Here is a 19,952-nt window from a genome sequence, read left to right as displayed (position 1 = left end):
GCCCCATGATTCACCCATGAAAATCGTTGCCTTTTAAACTCATTGACTGACACCTCAACAGACACACATCAGTGGATACTAACAGCACTTTCAAAAGATTAACCATCAAGAAACAATTAGGGACTGCATTTGTTTCTAACAATCAAGGTATTTTTCTTCCCGTTACTTGCACATCCACTTAGGAAATGTATTACTATAAGGGACCGTCTTCTCTAAATGTCGCTGTTACTTGGAGTGTACACATTATGCTGACTTTGAAAGGATACCAGGCTTAAAGAGCAGGAAGGTACATATAAAAATGTAAAGGTGCTCAAATAAAAAGAATCAAAGTGTATCAGAAGAGGAAAACAAAAAACTGAAGTCTTTCTTAAATGCAGCTTTGCAAACTGAGCAATAAAATACAGTCATGTTCCCAAGCAAAAGGCTTACACAACTGCGAAAGAAACAACGGACAAGAAATTGCTCCAAATCCATTATGTTTCATTTGTTAGAACTTCTGATTTCTTTTAAAATGACACATGCTTTACAATGAAGTTTACTATAAGCTAGCTAAAAAAATCTTGTTTTTATGGAAAATAAGTACTATCAGAAAGACTAATAGATTCTATTTTAAATCCTCGAGATTATAAAATTGAGCTTTTGACAAATAAAGGGAAAAAACTGGCTCCAGAACAGAAGCATCACAGAGGCAGTGATTTCTATTTAATCTCTTACCAGCAAAAGCAAAAAAAAAAAAAAGCCACCTTAACTGAAACTAACATCGTTTTCTGTGGCAGAATATATGGTGACAGCTAATACTGCAGTGGCTGTCTGTGATGAATGAATTTTCTTTTGTTAAAAAAAAAAAATGCCACACTTGTTAAACACATTAACTGTACGAGTTTATATTTGGCCAACTCCTGTCCCCACACCTGTTCATTCAGGCATTAGACCTAAGCACTTGTGAAGCAAATGAATGTATCTGTACGGCAACGGGTGGCAACGGGTAAAAATAAACGGAACTATTCTTGTAACACTATCACAATGATCTGGGCAAATACAGGATCATATTCCATGGGATAAAGTAGCCAAATTAGATATTTCCTCACGTTTTAAGACTGGTTTGTCTTATTCACTGTGTACAAAATAGCTGACCTCCATTCCAGGAGGATGAGTAACATGCACATTTAATGCTATTTGCTCAGGGGTTCAAACACTAGTTTCATGGCCTCTGAGGCAAAGTTTCTAAATGTGCTCCTGTTACACAGAGACCCAAGGCTCGGGACATAACTGAGAAGGAACACTGAATTCAATGGATACTCTATCAGCTTCCTGGGATAATCATGGCATTTCAATGTTGTTCAACTTTTTGGGAATTTTAGAAGTTGGCTAAATCCTTACCCTTTGTAGTAAGCTTCCATATATATATAATCTGTACAAAAAGGAGTTCCTAACGACAGGCAATTATTTAAGACCAACCAGTAGTATCAATCCCTGGCTCACTATTCTTTAGCCGCGCTGAAAACTGGTTCCTTGAAAAATCCAAGTGAGTTGGTTGAATCATCATTCACAATTTTTCACATTTCCTGCATTAAATTATTCATCCACATCCTGTGTTATGTGACTCTGAAGTGCCATCCACTTTAGGTAAAATGTTTTCCCCATCCCATTGATTTGGGGCTCAGCCACATGCCTACTTTTACCAATAAAATGTTCCTGGATGTGACATGAGGCCTTAAATGCACTTAAATCACTACATGTGATTTCATTTGGGCTTTCGTGCTCCCATCCTGTGCTATAAAAGGAATATGTTTCAGGAAGCTATTGGTCAAAAGAGGGCATGCAACATACAAGGGAGACCTGAACTCAAGTCTAGCCAAGCCCAGCCAGTTGCAGCTGATCCACACACCCACGTGGGAAGAATAAATGCTTATTGTTTCATACAGTTCAGTTGGAGATGGTTGGTAGCGCCACATTATTGTAGCAAAGTGTCATCTCAGTGCTTTGGCACATACCTTTCCTTTGCTAGGAATACTTTTCCATGGCTACTGTTTGTCTAGTTAATTCCTACACACACTTCAGATCTCAATTTAAATGTATTAGCCACAGACCAGGCTAATTCCCCTTTCATACCCTCCATCTCCCTTTGTAAGATTCATCACATTTATAATTATTTGCTTCATGTCATCCAACTAGAATATACGCTTCTGTGAGGGGTGGGACCACAGTGCCTTGGTCATTGGTCTATTCCCAGCACACTGCACGCAATGGCTAACACAGAGTGGATGCAATAAATACTTGTTAAATGATTTTTTTTAAAGGCAATGTGGTTCTACTACTTAATGGTTGGGTAAGATACTTAACTTTTTTGAGTTTTACTTTTCAACAACTGCAAAATGAACACAATAATACTTACCTCCTAAAACAATGAGGATTAAATAAATTAACCATTAAATTTAAAATTACAAGTATCTGGCACATAAAAGGCACTGTGTAACCAACAGCTTTTATTATGATTAGAAAGATAAATACATCTGCCCTCTGTCTAAGAAGGTGATTTGTTTTAAAGTGATATTTCTGCAAGTCAAAAAAGGAAAAAATTATATTATGTGGCTACTTATGATTGTTTAATTTAGATATTTCAAAGTATTATGCTGACTTACCATGCTCTGAGTTGCTTTTAGAAGCCCTGTAAGGTAGAATTCAGCTAAGAAAAAACAGTAAACTGGAACCTATAAAGCAACACATGACCAAAACCACCATAACAAAAGGCAGGAATTCTGAACTAGGAATCAGGGAAACATAATGAAAACTGTAGGCCACTCTGTTCTCACACTGACTGTAGCTACCACGTCCATATTTGTTTTGACAAACACTTTTCCCACCGCAATGTGGTTTGCTGGTATGACGAGTGCTGTTGTTCCCATTTTACAGGTTAAGGAGCTGAGGCACACACAGCAAGGCTGATTGACGTGTCCAAGCACAGCCAGGGGCTGAGCCTGTGTGCCTGGCTCGGACAAGTGCTCTTTTCGGTAATACTGGGAGTTATTAAGAAGAGGGAACAGGACACGGCATGGCAGGGAGATTAGCAGAAACATAATTCTCCCGAGAGACAGCACGGAGGCGTCTGTTAGCTACTCAGGACAGGCCTAACGTCCTCAGTAAGAGGATAATAAATACCTCTATCCTCCTCTCCAGGGCGATGTGAGCATTATGGCTCATTCAGAAATTTGTCCCTGTAAGAGCTTTGATAGTCTCAAAGCTGAAAAGTGAAAATATTTTCTTTGCTTCTACTGTCCAAATGAGGGAAAGGAGATTTGGTTCAGGTAAGAGAATTATTGGAAGACGCATAAGTTCTTTATCTGATAATGTGAGGACTGTACTCCTGAGCCCCTTGGATGAAGTATCGTGGGTGCCTGCCGTACTTAGCACACATTTTACACTCCAGTGAAATCTTCTTACTCAACACAATCAGAATTGGTAATTAATGGGCTAATCAGAAACATCAGTTAAGGAAAAAAAGGAATACAGTTATGTTGTAAACATTATACTTTAACTTGAGTAAATGTAAGCTTATTTACCAACCTGGTAGAAGGTCATGGCCCTTTCTCTCCCTGCAGGTTCACTGGCAAGGGTCCAATGCCACATTTTTTTGCCTAAACCACACCCATAAGATCTCATTTTTCTTTTCTAATTTTTCTTTCTTTGCAGTGGGTGAGAACCTAAAGATACTCGTGAGCAAAATACTGAAGATTTTATTATTTTTCCTAATCTTTTATTATTAACTAATCTGACATTATCAAGTCTTTTCAAAGCAGTCCATTTATATTTCATTGGAATAATTCTTTCTCTCTCTTCACACTCATATGTCATTAGTTGATGTAATAGTGGAGCAAATAGCATAGTTTTAATAACAAGGAACACTGGCACAAATATGTCAGGGAACAAACAATTCTGACTCTCAGAAAGCACAAAACTCAACTCCTGGGAGCAGAATGGGCTGGGCCAGACAGAGTGGCCAGCTCCGTTCAGTGTGTTTTGAACGCCAGTCCAAGGCCTTCCAGAGGGAATAGAGCCTGCTTCCTCCTACGAGTCACTTAAGGGGACATTGGCTAAAACAGCCCCCATCATAGTTTTTATTGGTTAACTGTTAATATTAACCAGTGTATTCGTGAACAATGACGGGTGACAGTCCCAGGTAGGAGTTTAAATCATATCCATCACATTTATACTCAAAAGTTTAAAATCCCGTCCTCCCTACCCAAATAAATTCCCTGACTCTGTCAAGTTACCTTTCCAACTAATAAGTTTGGGTTTACCTCATCCTGCGCCTGCCCCTGAAAGAGCCAGTTACTCAGCAGGGAAGCTTCTTGAGATGGGGGAAGAACTAAATGAGCAAATTAAACCCCAGCTTTTTCTTCCCCGTCCTTATAAACATTGTAAGCTTTCTCATTATTTCTTATTTTCTGTCTTCCATCATTAGAAGGCAAGTTCTGTGAAAGGAGGGATTTCATCCGCCTCATCTACCTCAGTATTTTTGGCACACCTAAGACAGTGCCCAGCACAGAGACATCCTACAACAAGTGTTCGTTAAATGCATGACTGATCTGATCGGGGTGTACACAACGTAGATGTCTTCTACACTGATTTGATTTCACTTAATTGCTAACTTTTTGTTTGTCCTTTTAAAAAATGAACTTCTACACTGTTTGAAGTTTTTCAAATTACTTGGCAAAAATGTAGCCTGCAGGTTAGATTCTCATCTTGCCTAAACGAGGTCAGAAAAATCACTTTTGCTCCAGAAAACACAAAGGGCATAGTACAATGACCAGAGCTACATAACAGCTGCGCTCACAAAGGGGTTTAATATTGGTTGCTCAGACCCAGCCCTGTTAAATGATCTCATCCATCTAGATAACTAAGAGCAACCAGCCACACACAACACAACACTGTTCCCAAGTCCAGCACACTTTATGTCACCTCTCGATGCACCTAGGGCACAGGACCTTTATCAGAACTTCTCATATGGGCTGTGATAGAACTGCTGATAAATAAAGAAAAAATGGATTTTATATCTATGCTTTCAAACTTTATGTTTAGTCTTGTTTAGATGCATTTTTTATTCTAGTACACCTAGATTTGCAGCTGAAAAGGGACATCAGGAAGAAGCTTTTTGTTAAAACAGATTCATGAAAAAAACAATTATAGGTGGATAGAACAGCTCGTTTTAAGAGACAGGAGGAGGCAATAAAAAGTTTCCTCAAAAGAAAGAAAGAGGAGAGAAAGAAGCAGCCAGTCGGAGAATTATTTATTTTGTTTTACCAATTAAAAAGATAGTCAAGAGATCCCATGTCACATGTCACCAGAGAGTGAACATGACCACAATCTCTCTTTTAAGCATCACATTTCATACAGTTTTCCAAGCTAGATCTACAAGCTTTGCTCAAATTTTCCCTCATTTTCCACATCCAGCCATGAAAACTGTTGAATACGACCTTTAAATGCCTTGCAAGTTCAGCACTTCTCCATCGCGTCCATACTGGTTCAGGCTCCAGTCCTCAGTGCAGTGGGCTGTTACAAGAGCTCCTGAACGGTGTGCCTGCCAGCGTTCTGTCCCCATCTTTGTGCTGTCACCGGACCTCCCTACCCCCAAAACTCCCTGGCATACCGTTTAAGACTTTCACCCTGGCTCAACTCACCTCTGAAGCGCCACCTCTTGTCAATCCCCTCACAACATACACTCTGATGCTTTAAGCACAATAAGGATATCGTGGGCTACGTGAGTCTGAAGCCCAATGGAACAATCTGGAACAACTGAAAATTTGTAAATCAAGTAAATACTTCATTGTTTCTGTACTGGATACTCTGATGCACCACCCAGATCCTTCAAGACCACGATGCTCCTTCGTCCAGGCGCGGGGAGTGCTGGTGCACAGCCAAATCCCTCTCCAGAGAAGCCGCCGCACACACTTGTGTCCCCTCCCAGCTGGCAGCCCATGGCCAGTGACTGGCTGAGGCAGAGCCCAGAAGCCCACACTCCCCGCCTTGATGGGGTATAACTCTGCAGAAACGGGCTGAGTCCTCTGTGTGGACCACATCATAGTTTCACTTCTCTTTCTGCTCACGCTTGCTTCCCTTACCTCCAGGGAGCTCTTCCCAATAAACGTCCTGCATAGAAATCTCAGGCTCAGGCTCTGATTCCAAGAAACCCAACCTAAGGCAGTTTTATCCTTAAATTTTACTTGAAATATTAATCTTTTATAAATAATGATTTGAATTTTAATTAATGTCCATGTTTGACTATTTAAACTTTTTTAAGGTTCCATTTTTATTCAGAATGTTTAGTTGAAAGGAAAGGGCATCTATATCTTTTTTAAAAAAAAATCTATTGATTCTTATCCATCTCTACTATCAGATATTGCTTAAAATATTACAGCCAGAACTCTATTTGAAATCTGCCTCCAACTTTCCCAGCTGTGTGACTTCAATAGGTTACATAGTTCTTCTGTTTCAGTTTTCTCATCTGTATATTTGGGATAATAACAATGATATGTTCCTAAATAAATTGTTGTGAAGATTAAATAAGTTATTATATCATACATAAAACATTAAGAATGACACTTAGCAAAAACATAAGTGTTAAAATTCATTGGAGTGACACTAGCTGCTGTAACAAGCAGACCTAAAATTGTCCAATGGCTCAAACAAAATAGATACTTCTTCCTCATTTATACAACATTCTAAAGTGTTCCTGGTCAACTGGGGCAACTTTTCTCTACCTAGGTTAATGGATGCCCAATTGTCTTCAGTACATGGTTTCTCTATCCTAATTAGCCAGAGAAGGGAAAGAACATAAGAGAAATATGTACGGGAGATTTATTTCTATGGGTCAGGCCTGGAAATGGAGGTCATTATTTCTGCTCACATCTCATTGGCTAGAACATAACCACATGGCCACACCAAACTGCAAAGCAGGCTGGAAATGTAGTCTAGAAAATGGATTTTAGTGACTAGCTGGCTGTGCAGCAAACTTTGCTATATTAATAATGATTATTATCATTCATATTGTTACTAACCATCTAGCTTGGGCTCTTATCTCCACTCACCTGGGCTGTCACCTCACTGATCTCCTTGCCTCCAGACTGTTTTGCCATCCCACAGCCTTCCTCCACACCAAACTCAGAGTTATTTATCTGAAGTCCCAGTCTGATCATTCCCCTCACCATCCCCAAATTTCCAGCTTAATATCCTTCTGTGACTTCCCACTGCCTGAAGATCCAGTCAAAGCCCTTTCAGTTCCTACACAACTCAGTCCCCCCACATCCCTTTGGTTCCACCTCCAAAATCACCACCCACCTTGCAGTTGGCGTTTGTGATTGGGTATGTTCTTTGTGCCTGCAACTGTGCTGGGCACTGAGCATACTCCAGAAAAGAAAGCAGACAAGATCCCTGCCGTAGAGACTTTACATTTTAATGAGATAGCCAAAAAAAAAAACAAGTAAACAAATAAACATACAACATTAAGGAGTACAGTGGAAAAAAAATAAAGGATAATGAAATTGGACATGGTGAGCTAAACAAATGGTTGAATAAATAACATCTCAAATTTTGCTGGCAAGCGATAGCCACTGCATAGAGAGATACCTTGTGGACTTCATCTTTGATATAATTACATATACCCTCCAACTGTGTGTTACAAAACAGTTCTTATCATTGACCTATATTTGTGTTCCTTTGAACTTCTTTTATGACTGCTATTCATAATAATATGAAATAATATAGAGCACTAAAGATTGCCTAATGTTCTGTTTGTATAGGATATTGAGAAAATTATATAATTTGTTATTGCCCCATGGGGGAGTAAGAGTACAAAAGACTCAATTTTTTCCCCACAACCATCTTTGCAGAAAAATTCAACCTAAAAATATTTAATAAAATCAAGTGTTACTCCAGTATGTAAAAATGTTATTTTTTTAAATTATCTGGGCAATGTTTCTGTCACCTTAATACCTTAAAAAGTATTACATGTGTGAAGTTCCTGGCACCTTACTGGATTTAGATTTTCAGATCAACAGGTGCAGTGGAGGGTTTTCTTGTCCATGCTGTTCTTTTAATCAGGGTAAATTGCTCCCATCTGACTTAGATCTTTAATGGTCAAATATGACCACATGCCATGGTGTGAGGTCCACATGAAGCCATGAATTTCCTCTTAGAATCTTCCTGTTAAAACACTGGAACTTTTTTTCCGCATAATAATTTTTAAAAATTGGAAATAACTTACTTGTCAAATAGTTGAAGAATCATCAAATAAAAATTAGAACACTGTTGTCGCGCCGCACTCGCCTGCAAGGACGACGCAACAAACTGGAGTTCTTCCAACAGCAGTTTAATGAGGCATCTAGTCTAGTTACATGGCGAGAGACCCCGAACAGAAAGGACAGTGGGCTTATATACCATTGCAGGTAGTCGTGGCGGGAAGTGATTGGTAGAAGGCCCTGACAAGGCTCCCAGCAATGATTCTATTGGCTATGTGCTCACCCGTAATCAGAGACCGCTCCCAACAGCTCCCCCTTTTGTTTTGCAACACAAGCTTTGGGGACTCCAACCTCAAGGTCCGGATCCAGGGGGTGGAGTCCCTGAAGCAGGTGCAAAGGCCACCGTCTCCCGTGCAATGAGCAGAGACTCTGGGAGGTGCAACGGCTGGTAAGGGGGTGACACGCCACAATCTGGTGCAATGGGGAAACCCCTCAGAGTGCATGGGCCATGTCACGCTGTGCGAGAGGGGAGGCGGTCTTGACCTTCGGAGCGTAACATTTGTAGCCAGATGCCAGGGGATTGACCACACTCGAGGGCGGCTAGGGCTTGGGTAACCACCACTCGGTCCCTGCGGCGCTGTGCACGAACGCGCAGGAACCCCCAGATCACGAAACCTGCTCCCAGGATCCCCATGAACCCTAGGGACCCCAGGCCAGCCCAGTCCCGAAGTCCTCGGACTATTGACTGAAATGTAGGAAAGAGACCATTGGTCACTGTCAAGTCCAGGCGTGTGGAGTTAATGTGGGTGATCTCCAATTGCAACTGCCGGGTCAAGGCGGTAAATTGACTAGACCAGTGTCCTGTCAACATAGCAGATAATTGACGAGACTTGTTGGCCGCGGCGGAAGCATTATCAAACGGTACCGCGGTAATGCATAGTCCTGTGAAACGCCATTCGCAGCCCAGCTGTGCCAGCTGCCATAAGGCATCTATTTGCTCCTGGACCAAGTCCACATGTTGGTTCAGTATCATGATACCACCCTTCAGGTGCGCGTTGACGGCGGATTGTGTGTCCAGAGCTGTAGCCACAGATGCCGATAGGTTGTTCAGCGTCTGTGCTGTCTGAACAGAGCCTACCGCTGCAGCCGTAGCGGCTGCCAGTGCGGCAGTCACTGCCAATGTGGAAATTACAGCTGCAGTAACGCCAAAATCTCTTCGCTGTCGGAAAAGGGTCAAGAAGCTAGGAGCCTCCACCGGCCAAGGAATATGCCGAGGCATACGGGCAACAATTGCCATGGACTGGCTGGAGGCATTCCAGCAACGGGCATAGGAGCAGTTTGCCGTGGAGCAATTGAGAACACCAGGACCAGAGGAAGTAGCAGTGATCCAGATAAAAGGGGGCCAGAGGCAAACAGGTGTGGAGGGGAAAGACAGATTTGCTGAATAGCGTGGACCGACGTCTCAAATGTTGAGGAGGAGTTCCATGTAAGATTGGCAAGGCCCAAAGAGGCATTAGTAGCGAACAGCCGGGGGAAGATCTGGGCATCATGGGTCACCGGCATCGGTCTCGGGAACACCGACAGGATGGCCCAGCGCCGGTCCGTCGTCACCGATGCGGCCAGCAGCAGAAAGGTCAGGAGCAGCAGCATCCCCGGCAGCGGACGCCCCATCATCTGCATCCTCCACATCCGCCAACCGCTGCACTCGCCGCGTTAAGCATGCCGGGACCCACACTGGATCAGGAGTGTCCTGCGGGAAAACACAGACAGCTCCCCTGGACCGGCTCACAACCGGATCCGGGCCTTTCCATTTGTTAAGCAGGACATCCTTCCACAAGACCTGCTCTGATAAAGGGGAACCGGGGTTGGCGTGGCGGTCCGGTCCGCAGCAGAGCGCCCCTGATCATCCAGCAAAAGAAAATTTAAAGTGAACAAGGTGAGAAAGAGCACAGGCTTAGGGGTACGTAAGCCCAAAGGGCTCGTCCCCGTCTCCCCCTTTTGTTTTTTGAGATAGGCCTTTAAGGTGCCATGGGCACGCTCTATGATACCCTGGGCCTGGGGGTTATAGGGAAGGCCCGTGCGGTGCTCCACGCCTAGGCGTGTGCAGAATTGACGAAAAGCTTGTGAGGTATAGGCAGGGCCATTGTCAGTTTTGATAACCTGAGGTTTACCCCAGGCAGCCCAAGCCTCTAAGCAGTGGGTGATGACATGACTTACCTTTTCACCTGTCAAGGGAGTGGCATGAATTATGCCAGAGCAGGTATCAACAGAAACATGGACATAAGAAAGAGTGCCAAAGGAGGAGTAATGAGTGACGTCCATTTGCCACAAGTGGAGTGGCTGAAGACCACAAGGATTGACACCTACATGAGGTGCTGGACGAAAAGGTGCACAGGCCGGGCACTGCAGCACAATATCGCGTGCGGCTGCCCGCGAGAGGCCAAATTTGAGACGTAACGTCAGTGAAGGAGTATGGTATAGAGAATGAAACTGGCGAGCTGCCTCCAACGGAGAGCCAACCCAATAAGCGTGAGTGGCATGATCCGCCAGGGCATTGCCGCGCGCCATGGGGCCCGGCAAAAGGGAATGGGCCCGAATGTGCGTTATAAAAAATGGGGACCGGCGCGAATGGGTGGCAGCACGGATAGCACAGAATAAGGAGAACACCGTGCTGCGAGAGTTAAGAGAATGGGCTGTTTCCAAGTGACGGACAGCCTGAACAACATAAGCAGAATCAGAGATTATATTAAGGGGCTCTGGCACGGTTCGGAGAACCAATTAAGCTGATTATTCTGCCAATGACCCTGTCCTAAGAGCATATCGGCATCCCAGGCAGGCTGGCCCTGCTGCGCGTTCTGCCGAGCTTGATTAATACAGGCTTCTTGATATATGGATTTCCAATCTAAATATTGCCCCATGGATAGACAGGCCCGCGCGGTACCAGCCCAATCACTGGGGGTCATGGCATGCGCACTTAGCCGTTCCAGTAGGCCACGGGTGTAAGCGGCATTGCACCCATAAGCCTTGACAGCTTCAGCCAAAGCTTTTAGTTGCTTGTAATCTAGGTGTTCGTGAAAGCGATGTTGATTAGCGTCCTCAAAGACGGGGAAAGCAAACTCCCTCTGTATCTTCTTTCTAGCTCGGGGAGGCACAAACGAGGTTCCGCCCTCCATATTTAGAGGGGCGGATCCCGCAACGGGAAAAGGAGGGGCAGTAGCGTACGGGGGCGGGCGATTACGCTCCGCCTCATATCTAGCCGCCGCCTCCTCCAGCTCCGCCTTCTCCTGCGGAGACAGCCCCTCCTCCGCCTCGCGAGAACGCGAACGGGAAGAAGAGCGAGACGATGAAGAAGAACAGGAAGAAGAAGGACGAGAGGAAGAAGAGGAAGCCGACATGTGGAGGGAGGCCATTTTGAGAGCCACCTCCTCCATGTCCCTTTCAGGCGGCGGGCGTCCCCGCCGTTCCTGTTTACCCGCGGACTTACGTTTCCTTTCCGGCCTTTTCCTCGGCCGCCCCGGCCGAGCCGGACCCACTTTGCCTCTCTCAGACATACTATCTTGATAATCACTGAGTACTTGCTGACCTTCCCGGACCAGACCGCTGCAACGGTCGTCCTCTAAACAGGCGCGCACCAGTGCCCACACAGGGAGAACACACTCCCAAAGGGGACCAGACTCTCGGGCACGGCGAAGGTCCTGCTCTAGCTTATCCCAACTCGGAATCGTTAAAGACCCCGAGTGGAGAAACCATGGGGCCACCCGGTCCACGTCCTGCACAAAATGGCGCAGGACACGGTCAGGGATAACTAGGAGAGTTCCCCATGGGGTAGGTCACAAGCACCCGGTGCCGGCGTCAGAAGAGGGCAGGGGTCCAAAATAAAACCGCCCCTGCTGCTGTGGTTCTGAACTCACCTCCAAAGAGGTCGTCTCCGCCGGTGCGAGAAGTTCCCGGGTTTCGGCACCACTTGTCGCGCCGCACTCGCCTGCAAGGACGACGCAACAAACTGGAGTTCTTCCAACAGCAGTTTAATGAGGCATCTAGTCTAGTTACATGGCGAGAGACCCCGAACAGGAAGGACCGTGGGCTTATATACCATTGCAGGTAGTCGTGGCGGGAAGTGATTGGTAGAGGGCCCTGACAAGGCTCCCAGCAATGATTCTATTGGCTATGTGCTCACCCGTAATCAGAGACCGCTCCCAACACACTGTATAGTCATCAAAACTCAAGTTTTTGTAAAATACTTGCTAGCATGGAGAAATAGTTGGGATACAAAACCAAGTGGAAAAGGGAGAATGTAAATGAGTATAGAGTATAATTGTATCAGTCAGATTTAGAAAATCCAAAATAACCTATGAGAAATCAGGACACCAGCAGTCCAGGGACGGCAGGGCAGTTCTCAGAACCATCAGGGGCCCGGAGCCTTCCACACTGCTACGCCCCCATCCTCAGCCTGTCACTTCCCACCATGGCCCGAGGTGGTTACTTCAGCCCCAGCTGGTACGCCCACACCCAAGCCATGAGCAGAGGAAACTGGTAAAGAGGGACATGTCCCTTGTGGTAGACGGAACGATGGCCTGCTAAAGATCCACATCCCAATCCCTGCAACCTGGAAATACGTTAGCTTTCTTGAGAAAAGGGGCTTTGCAGATGTGATCAAATTAAGGATTATACCAGATTATGCAGGTAGGCCCAAGGTAATCACAAGGGTCTCTATAAAAGAAAGGCAGATCCAGATAAGGAGATGTGACCGTGGAAGCAGAGATGCGTGTAGCTTCCAGAAGCTGGCAAAGGCAAAGAAACAGATTCTCCTCTAGACCAGAGGGATCCCAGTCCTGCCAGCCTGTTTTAGACTTCTGACCTCCAGAACTATAAAATAGTACATTTGTATTGTCTTAAGCCCCTAATTTTGTGGCAATGTGTTACAGCAGCAACATGAAACTAATACATTCTCCTTTAACTTACCAAGGAAGAATATGAAATGGATAATGGGGCACAACTAGCTTGTTCTGCCACAATGTTTCCCTTCAGAAAATAAAAGGGAATAGGCTACTCATGTTTTACTGGAGTTTTTGGTTGCAAATATGAAACCCTAATCCCAGTTAAGTTAAGGTTAAGAAAGGGGAGGAGAGGTTTATTTATAACATATTTGAATGGCTCACCCTGTCAAGGAAGAAATGAAGGATAAATTGTGTACCCACAGGGCTGTAACCAGGAATTTGTCCAGAATTCTTTCTTTTTCTCTTTCTCTCTCATTCTATTCCCTCTGCTTTTCTGTTTCCATTCATTGTCTTCCACTGAAGATGGACCTTATTCATATGATGAGAATCAAGGCAGTGGGCATCTTGGGTCATTTGGTCCAACTTAAAGATCTTCACCTGATCATTCATTCACTTGCCGTGTGTCTACTGAGCCCCTACCACGTATGAGGCTAGTGAACAAGACAGACACGTCCCTGGAGCCACCCTGGTAGCTGACACAGATAATAAACAAATACATACACAGGATCTTTATAGATTGTACCGGGGGTGATGATGGCAATGCACAGAGAGGAAATACAAAGCACCTGGGGAGACCACTCTAGACTGGGTGGTCAGAGGAGTCCTGACCCCAGTCTTAGGCCATGGTTAGAAGTGACAGGCTGGGCATAGGGGAGCAGCAATGTGGAAGGCTCCGGGCCCCCGATGGTTTTGTGAAGCTGCCCTGCCAGCCCTGAACTGCTGGTTTCCTGACTTCTCTTAGGTTATTTTGGGTTTTCTAAATCTGACTGAAACAATTACAGTCTTGATACTCATTTACATTCTCCCTTTCCCACTTGGTTTTTTATAAATAAGGCAGACAAGAGCATGACTAAGGGGACAATGAAGATGCCACAGTAACGTCTTTAAACAACAGAAGGGAGGCCATCCTACCTGGAGCAACAGGAGCAGATGGGGACATTGAGTTGAGGCTGGAGCCGGATCCAGCAGGGACTCTGGAAACATCTTGATTTTCCTAGGAGAGTCCCCGTTACACCTGTTTTCCTAACATGCGTATTAATAGCCATACCACTGTGGATGATAAATTGTACCGTCATCCTGAATATAAGCTATGGAGTAATATTCCCAAATACAACATATACCCTAAAGAGAAATGGAAAGACACTTAAAAGTTTTAAGCAGACAATGACATGACACAATTCTTATTTAGCATCTCCAGAAACCAGAGAATGAGCTACTAAATAAAGTAAGTTCAATATGCCCACATCCAGGACACTGAATTTTTTTAAATATAATAAGTCAATATCAAGATAAAATAAAAAGAGGCAAGATTTGTGCCTTATCATAAAGTACAGGTATATCCTCATCATCCTTATCTAACACATACACCTTAAATCCACTGCTGATTTTCTTGCCGCTTCTCTTAAATGCAGAAGAACTTTCTGAGGCAGAACATAGCTCTAGCTTTCCCAGTCTCATGGCAACGTGGCAGCACAATGCTTCTAGGCTAAAATCCCAGCTCCCATGGATCCTCGCTGTTGCAGTCACAAATATTTACCTTGCCTGGTTCCTCGGGCTAATTAAAGAGGTAGGCTCTATTCCTCTTGGCACCCTCCTAAATTGCTTTCAGGAGCAGAAGCAGCTGCAGGACAGGAATGACAACCCCATCATTCATCCCCACAGCCACACTGAGACTCCCTTACAAATGTCCTTTTCAGATTAGAAGAAAAGTTTGTAGCCAAACCCAGCCCTTGCCTGTCTCCAACTGGATCTGAAGTTGCATCTCCTAATGGTAATTTCTCCTGGGAGCTGAACCTATTCCCAGCAGTGTATCTAACCTACAGCCACCTCTGGAAGAGCTACTCTCAGGATCAAATACCACAAGCTTATTTTATACCAGTTAGAACACAGTATTTCATTGTGAATATTTATTTTTGTTATAAAAATGACATATGCTTATTATAAAAAAATTCAAGAAGAAGTGAAGGTGGGAAGTGAAAAGTAAATTTTTCCATCTATGCTCACTTAGCCCCTGGCACTGAACCAAAGAATGCCCTTCCCCTAGTAACCTCTGTTATCAGTTCTGGAATTTTCTATGCGTATTAATAGCCATCCCACTGAAGCCCAAAAGTACAGAAAAGAATAGAATATATTCACCACCCAGTTGTGCCATATTTTAATATTTTGCCATATTTGTTCATTTAAAAAAAATACTATATTACAGATACAATTGATGCTTCCCGAATAATCCCTCCTTCCATTCTTTCACTCCCCATCATAATGACAAACCCTTTTTCTGAATTTCAAGTTTATTTTTTCCATGTTTTATAATTTTACTACATATATAAACCATGCAGTATTTTGCCTACTTTTAAACTTTATATAAATTACATCATACTCTGTATACATCATTTCCCAACTTGCCTTTTTTAAATCAATATTCTGTTATAGAGATTTACTTAGATTATTTCATATTAATATTCCATTGCATGAATATTCCACACTGTATTTTTTCACCATTACAAACACTGTAGCAATGAACATGTTTGACCATTTTCCTTGTTTACACGTCTTAAGACTTCCTCTAGGCTGTGGACCTAGATGTGGCATTAATGTACATCTTCGACTTAATATGTAAAGGCAAATTGCTCCCCAGCTACGTGGTTGTATCAATTTACACTCTCATAGTGTACAACCATTTTCATTTTGCTATATCCTTCCCAACAGTGAGTGTTATCAGATGTTTAAATTTAACAAGTTGATAAAACAACATAGTAGGTAAGAGCCTAGATTCTGGAGCCAAACTCTTCATGTCCAAATGGCTTCACTGCTTGGAAGGTGTGTATGACTTTGGCCCTACATTCCCTTTATGGAAGAAGAAAGAGGGAGTAGTTTCTACCTCACACAGTTATTACCAGGATTATGTATGTTAACACATGCAAAGCATTTAGAAAAATATGTGGTTAGCACCCAATGAAGCCTTTAGAATAATATATTATTAGTGCTTGGCAAGTGTGAGCCCTGTTTTAAAACTTTGAATTGCCCATTTAATTCTTGTGAATTTCCTGTTCCTTTTCTTAGTATGGAACTTTTCATGTTAATTTGTAGGTATCGTTTAAATATTCTGAGTAATAATCATTCATTTGTGGTCATAAATTGCAAGTATCTTCTTGTAGTCTGTGGCTTGTCTTTTTTAGTTTTTATGACATCTTTCATTAAGAAGTTTTTAATTAGAATCCAGTCAATGTGTCATTCCTTGTATTCTTTTTTTCTCTTGTTTAATAAATCCTTCTCTTTGGTGCAGTCATAAAAATATTCTCCTATATTTTATTTCTAAAAGTTTTTAAAGTTTGGTCTTCACATTTAAGATTTGGGGGACTTAATCCACCTAGAATTTAATTTTGTGAGTAGTGTGAGGTAAGGATTTTTTTTTCTTTGCTACTTTTCCACTAAGAAACCAAATATCATGGTATCATTAATGAATTTGTAATGCTACTTTTGTTATATTATTTCTATGTATGTATAGGTCTGGTTTTAGGCTCTCTGTTCTGCTCCATTACTATTTTTTTTTCCTTTTGCCTGCACCAAACACTTACCTGTTTAATTACAATGGCTTTAACATTCATCTTGACATACTGGATTGTTTCATTACCACTTTGGTTGAGCTAGGAATTCCCTTCCCTGTCTGGTTCCAGGTTCAAGTTGGCCAAGAGAAGAACTTGGGTGAGACTTTGGCATGTGCAAGCAAAGGGGAGGCCTTGACCCTGTGAAGGTCTTCGTAATTAGATGGAGTGAGAGACACACAGCAGTACCCAACTGATTCCAACTTGCCCTTATTCTCCTCTGCTTTGCATCCTGTTCTTCTTCCCAACTTCTGCTCCTGCAGCCCGTGGCCCACCACCAGATACCTGGCCAAGCTCTACAGAGGAGGAGCCTACACAAAGGCAGTGGCTTCATGTAAATGTCTCCATGAGCTCCTTCTGCAGTACAGTCTCAGGAGCTGGACATGTGCTTGGCTTCTCAGATTTTCCTGTAAACTCTGCTTGTCCACCAATCCCAGTGCTTCAAGAAGGCCAGTTAGATTCTTCTCTGATCTCCCAGCTCCTCCCACAATTGCATAAGGTCTAGTGCCTAGAATAAATCCCGTGTTGTAACACTCACTGCAGCTCTACTTTCTTGATTGAACCCTGACACACTTGATATGGTAGAGTGAGCATTCCCATCTTGGTTTTCTACAAACTTCTCAGTCCTTTGCTCTTCCATATGACTTTTTTAATCATCTTGTCAAGTATAAAAAAAAAATCAGTTGGGATTTTTGAGTGGGATTGTTTTGAATATATTAATTAATTTGGGGAGAACTGATCTTTTTATAATATTGAATCTTTTAAAAATTATGTATTGATATTGGATGGGAAAGCAAATTATCCTTATACTAATCTTATATTTAGTAGCTTGCTGATCTTTTATATTAGTTCCAATTGTTTGCTTGTATTTTCTCTTTGATTCTATGAAGGCAATGGTATTTCTGTGAATAGGTTTTTTTTTATGTTTACAATTCATATGCCTTCCTTTTTCTGTAGACTGGGGCCTCCAAATAATGATTGGCTAAAAATAGTAGTAATAGGCATCTTGTCTTAGTCCTGACATTAAAGGAAATAATTCTGAAGTTTTACCAGTAAATATGATGTTTCCTACATGTTTCTGATAGATATATTTCATTCTATTAAGAAAATTACCTTCTATTTGTATTTCCTGATTTTTAAACATGAAAGAGAATTAAATTCTAACGAATGATTTTTCTGCCTCCATTGAAGTAATCATGTGCTTTTTATCTTGCAATTTGTTAATGTGGTAAATTATATTAATAGATTTTTCTAACATTAAGCCATCTTTGCTTTCCTGAGATAAACTCAACTTTGTCATACTGTATTATTGCTTTTGTTATTAAAGTTACTGATTTTGCTAAATTTTATTAGAATTTATAAATGTATTTAGAATTGAGGTTGTCTTACAATTTTTCCTATTATCCTTGTCTTATTTTGGATTCAAGTTTATGCCAGTCTAATAAAATAAGGTTATGGGTGCTCCTTCTTTTTATAGGCTTGTTATAGTCTAGAATAGTTTATATAAAATTGGGATTATATATTCCTTGAAAATTTGGTAAGACCTATCTGTAAAAAATTATCTGTCTCTTATTTCATAATTTGAGTAGATATAACCACTGATTTAATGTCTTTTAAGGCAATAGGATTGAGGTCACTTATTTCATTTCTTTTTGAATAAGTTTAAATTCATTATTGACTATTTTGCATAAGTCTTCTAAATTAATTGACATAAAGTTGTATCCACTTGTCCCCTGTTACCTGTTTTAATTCCTGATATATTTGTGGTTATGTCCCTTTCCAATTCCCAATTTCAATATTGCTTTGATTATCTTTTAAATGTACTGTCATGTTGAGACTGGCTTTTAATAGTCAATGCTTACAAATAGCCCAGAATTGTGAAGTAGGAACAGAAACAGAAATACCACTAGAGCTACTTCTCTGTAACTTCTGCCTCCTGTCATTCTTCCCAGTGGAGTGACATAACCTCAAATGCAGACTTGTACATACTCCTTAGAAATTTGTAGTAAGTAAATCCAAAGTGGTGGTCTTTTGTCTTCTCTAATTGCTCAGTCCATTCAAAAAAAGAGAGAGAGAGACATTACTGATCTCTCCTGAAATATATCTCCTGCAGTTTAAGGATCTTCCATTTTCTAAAAGTTACTCAAACTCCCTGGGTCCCAAGCTCTTTGCTAGTATCCCCCTCTGGTGATCTGTTCCAGGGCATCAGCATCCAGAACTGAGTCCTTGAATCCAGGTGTAGCCTGACCAGCGCAGGAGAATGAGTCTGTGACTGTCCTTCCACTGGAACACTGCGTTAGTGCTTCCCAAAGTTCATTTTCTGCTCTTTCCATCACACTGTTGACTCACATTAATTTTGCAGTTGACCAAACGTCTGGGTCTTTTTCACACAAGCTGTTGGGGAATCTTTATCCCAAATAATAAAGGAGGGCTCCATTGTGTAATTCCATAGTCTACTCACTTCTGAAGAAACTTTAAAGCATGTTTGGGCTGTGAGCAAAGCATCAGGATATAACCACAAAATCAAGGGTGAAGGAGCTCATAGACAGAGTTCTTTCTTTATCAAGGAAGATTTATCAGCTGGGTTATATCATAGTCCAATTTCTAAGAACGTGGAAGGAAAAATCATTATCATTTATTGAGAACCAACTGAGTGCCAAGTCTATGTTTGGTGCTTTATGTATGTTATCTCCATGTTATGCTCATAACAACACTAGGTCAAGGTGTGGTGGATACATAAAGATGTAAATAAATAAATGCCAGGTAAAATTATCCCCATTTTATATATGAGGAAACCAAGATTCACAGTATGACTTGCCCAACGTGATACAGCTAAAAAATTTCCATTTCAAAATCTGTGTGATTTCTTGTGCACTCTCAGCCAGGAGTGAATGAAGGCAGGTAGAAGGGAAGGCAACCAGAAACAAGGCCATTGTGTAATGTTTCATAGCCTAATGAAGGACTTTCACCCACTTTAACCTTTTAATTTGATTCTCACTACATCTTCATATGGTCGGTGGAGCAGGTGAGACAATCCTTATTTTACAGGTAAAGATATCAGGGCTCAGAGCATGCAGTGACCTATCCAAGGTTGCCCAGCCAGCCAGAAGTGGAGACCC

The sequence above is a fragment of the Lemur catta genome, chromosome 6 (genome assembly GCF_020740605.2).
Source record: "Lemur catta isolate mLemCat1 chromosome 6, mLemCat1.pri, whole genome shotgun sequence".
Lineage (NCBI taxonomy): Eukaryota > Metazoa > Chordata > Mammalia > Primates > Lemuridae > Lemur > Lemur catta.
This window is presented reverse-complemented; position numbering follows the sequence as displayed.